We start from the raw sequence: 4,075 nt of genomic DNA, 5'->3' as shown, positions 1-4,075 counted from the left end.
CAGTGTTATGTAATCAATGTCCTTCACATGGAAAGAAATGTCAGGAGAGTTTCCTAAACATGTTGTCTAGTCGTGTTTTTTATTAACCCTTAACCCTGGGGTGCAGCTGCTCTGTTGGGGAAAAATATCAGCAGGTTGTCAGTATAGGTCCATGCTCCTACCTCACGAGTGCTTCTGTAATACCAACGACTTCCCCTTTGAATATCATCCTGGAACCACCGGAGAGAAGTTTTGATTTTGCCCCCAGTAGAGTCTTAAATGCATCGGAACAGTACAGTAGGTAAATTAAGTCCAAAGCCACTTTGTACCCAATTCCAAAAGTTGACTGCCTATTCTGTTTCTCATCCCAAATCCTGAGCAGCCTCATGCGCCAGCATAGTCTATTAGAGGTTCAACATTAAGATAGTCCAACAAAAAATGGTCAGCAAGCATAGAAATATGGATATGAACTCTCTTCCATCCAGAGTTCACAAGAGTTGTTTGAGGCCAGGAGTCCGAGACCAGACTGGGAAATACAAGAAGATCCCGTCTCTACAAGCAATTTTTTAAAAATTACCAGGTATGGGCAGCCGCTGCCATGCCACTATCGCTCTCCAACACCTCTCGCTTGCTGAGCTCCAGCCTAAGGAGAAGGGGGGTAAGTAAGGAGATCTGTATACCACGGCTCTTACAAAGCAGACTGCCCGCAAATCGACTGGTGGTGAAGCACCCAGAAAGTGACTGGCTACAAAAGCCACCCACAAGAGTGTACCCTCTCCTGGAGGGGTGAAGAAGCCTCATCATTACAGGCCTGGTTCTGTGGAACTCTGGTAAATTAGACATTATCCGAAGTCCACTGAACTCCCGATTCGCAAACTTCCTTTCTAGCATCTGGTGGAGAAATTGCTCAGGACTTTAAAACAGATCTGGGCTCCAGAGCGCAGCTATTGGTGCTTTGCAGGAAGCAAGTGAGGCCTATCTGGTTGGCCTTTCTGAAGACATCAACCTGTGTGCTATCCATGCCAAATGTGTAACAATTATGCCAAAAGACATCCAGGTAGCACATTGCATAAGTGGAGAATGTGCTCAAGAATCCACTAGGATGGGAAACAGTTCATTCTCAAAAAAAAAAAAAAAAAAAAAAAAAAAAACTCTTCTTCCTGTTATTGGTAGTTCTTGTGAATTTTTAATATAAATGCGGGGACATAAAGCATTAATACAAGTCAAAATGTTTCAGTGAACAAGTTTCAGTGGTTCAACTTTGTAATAATTATAAATAAACCTGTTAATTTTTTTTCTGGAAAAAAATTACCAGGTGTGGTGGTACATGCCTGTAGGACTGCTTGAGCCCAGAAGTTTGAAATCACAGTGAGCAATGATCACACTACTGCACCCCAACCTGGCAACAGAGCAATAATCTGTCTCAAGAGAAATAAAGAGTTCACAAGAGCAACTAAGACTGCTTACAAGTTGACTCTAAAAATATGATTGTCCAGTGGAATTAAAAAGTCCACAATCAGCTTCCCTTGCCATTCAGTGTGAATGTCCAAAGACATACCAATTCAAAATGTACCCCCTCAATCTCTTAGCTTGTTCAGTTTTCAGAGAGAGATTCTCCATCTTGGATACTGTGATTCTTTCAGCAGCCACAGCTTAAGCTGTTCCATACCAGAATTAGTGTGGTTCTTAAGACGTAGTATTACTTCATGCTAAATCTTTCATGAGCCACCCTTGGAAAAAGTTCAGAGTTAATTAGTAGTACTATAAGAGTATAATAGCACTGGTCCCACATTTACCAAATTTAGAAAACTACTCCATCCCCAGTCCTCAGGGCAGTTATCCCAGAACAAAATTATATTCCCCCAACTCAGTACTTAGTCTAAACCAAAGACAGTTGGCAAAGACCGCAGCAGAGATTCAGCAGCATTGAGAGGAAGAAGATACCTTCGTGATTTGAGCTGCACCAGTATGCCAGAGTTTATGCCACTTGTCCATAGGCCAGGATCTGGGAGCTTAACAATAACTGGGAAAAAGCTCTTGGCAAGAGTTTATTTTTGGAACCATGAATTTTCCAGATGGGGAGAGAAATACTCTTAGAAAAGAGCATTTAAGATACTGCTGCTTTGAGCAAAGTCCAGAGAACTGACCTAAGGGCATTCCCAGTCTTATTTGAGGTGGCTTTCTTTCCCATCCAGTATATTCAAAACTTCCTAAGTTGTTCTTTGTCCTTTGAATCCTGTGTTTCTAGTGTTCAAAGATATTTTTAAAAGAAGCAAAATCAAGAGTCTCATATAGATAGAAAATGAGCACATGTTCAAGGTATTATTTAACTCATGAATTACGTAGAGAAACCAGGCAACTGGTTCAAAGGAGAAGTCATAGAAGTACAAATTTTTATGGACTAAGAAATGTTGATACGAATGCTCATTTGGATGCAAAACAGGCTTCTGCATGGGCATGGGGTGGTGAGACGATGAGGGAGTATTGTTCCTCCACCAGAAAACATTTCACTTCAAAAACATTTCAAAATACAAAGAAAGTAATTATTTTGATTGGTATCAGTTATTTTCCTACTTAGAAAATAGCTCCCACAGAATAGAAATTTGATAACCATGAAGGGTGCATTGTGCTAGTCTAGATGTGACATAGTTTCATAGTTTTCCCTTGGAGCACATGTCTTCCTTCACTAGCACCCCAATATTGAAATGAACGTAGGCACCGCCAAGTTACAAGTATTCATATTCTTTTCTGATCTGGATTTTTCTGTCTTTGCTCATAGAGGCTGTTTCTACCACCTCTTACTGCCAGGTCAATAGTCCTAAGAACTCTGTATTCTAATCTGGGACATCTTGAGATCACATAATGAGGAGTGATCCTTGAATCTGTGTACAAATCCTGTGAATTTAAGGTTAGTTCCTTCAGAGCTCACTCTTTGGTCCTGGATGCAGAATGAAATTAGAGCGGCTCATCTAGTGCTCCTTCCCAGGGTCTGGCACTCTTAACTGAAACTTATGCAACACACACACACACACACACACACACACCCTTCAGCTGCATAGCATTTTAAAAGCAGCAAAAGTGTGCTGCTTTAAAAGTATGTCCAAAGACTTTCCCCCACTCCCTTAAAAATGGACTACTGCCTTAGTTTTTTCAGTATTAAGCCCTTTGAGGCCCACTAGAATCTGTCTAGGAGCCCAGGAGGCCAGGGCATGTATGCCTGTGTAATCCAAGGACAAGCAGCAGCCAGCTCAGCAAAGCCCCTACTGAGGGACAGTAGCTTTGAGGACAAGAAGGCCAGTATCTGCTTGCTCGCCCACCCCCTCATGGCTATCTTCTGAAGGCAACTGTGGACCCCACGCATTTGTCAGATCTGCCTTCATAAAGACAGCTATTGACCTGTGGATAAGGCTTTCATAAACAGCAGTAATCAGCAAGTTCAAAACACCACATAGCCCAAGGGATAGAGCCTCTGACCTAGGCTGCAACAGTGCAAAGCTAACTGCACAGCTGTTCAGACTGACTGCATCAAACCGCCAAAGTCACCAAAACAATAAAAAGGGCTGTCCATTAAGCATGTCACACCATCAGCTGTGATATATCCCAATTAGAAAGCAGTTAAAAATGAAAGAGAAAAATGTGAGTCTTAGAATCAATTAAGTATAGCAGTAATAGTAACAATAGCCAAAATGTGGATGTAGTTACTATGTGCCAGGCACTGTTTAAACCTTTACTTGTATTGCCTCATTTAATTCTCACAACAGCTTTATGAAAGCAGGCATTATTAATAGAATCCTCATCTGACAGAAAAAAAAATGGGAGTGAGATTAGAAATTAGTCCAGGGCCACCTGGGTATTAGATAGTGGAGCCAGTCAGTCTGAGTATGAATGTCTACACTTACATTCTTGTAGCTCATTTGCAAAGTATAGAAATATAGAGAGAAGCAGGAGGAAAAGCCATTTGTCATCTTATCACTGAAAGACAACATCAAAACTTTGACACTGTTCCTCCCAGTAAAAAAAAAAAAAAAAATCTTCATTATTTTAATTTTTTATGTATGTATGTATTTTTTTTTTTTTTTTTTTTTTTTTTTTTTTT

Source organism: Piliocolobus tephrosceles, chromosome 4 (assembly GCF_002776525.5).
Source record: "Piliocolobus tephrosceles isolate RC106 chromosome 4, ASM277652v3, whole genome shotgun sequence".
Taxonomy (NCBI): domain Eukaryota; kingdom Metazoa; phylum Chordata; class Mammalia; order Primates; family Cercopithecidae; genus Piliocolobus; species Piliocolobus tephrosceles.
The sequence above is the reverse complement of the archived record's forward strand: the minus strand, read 5'-3'. Positions refer to the sequence as shown.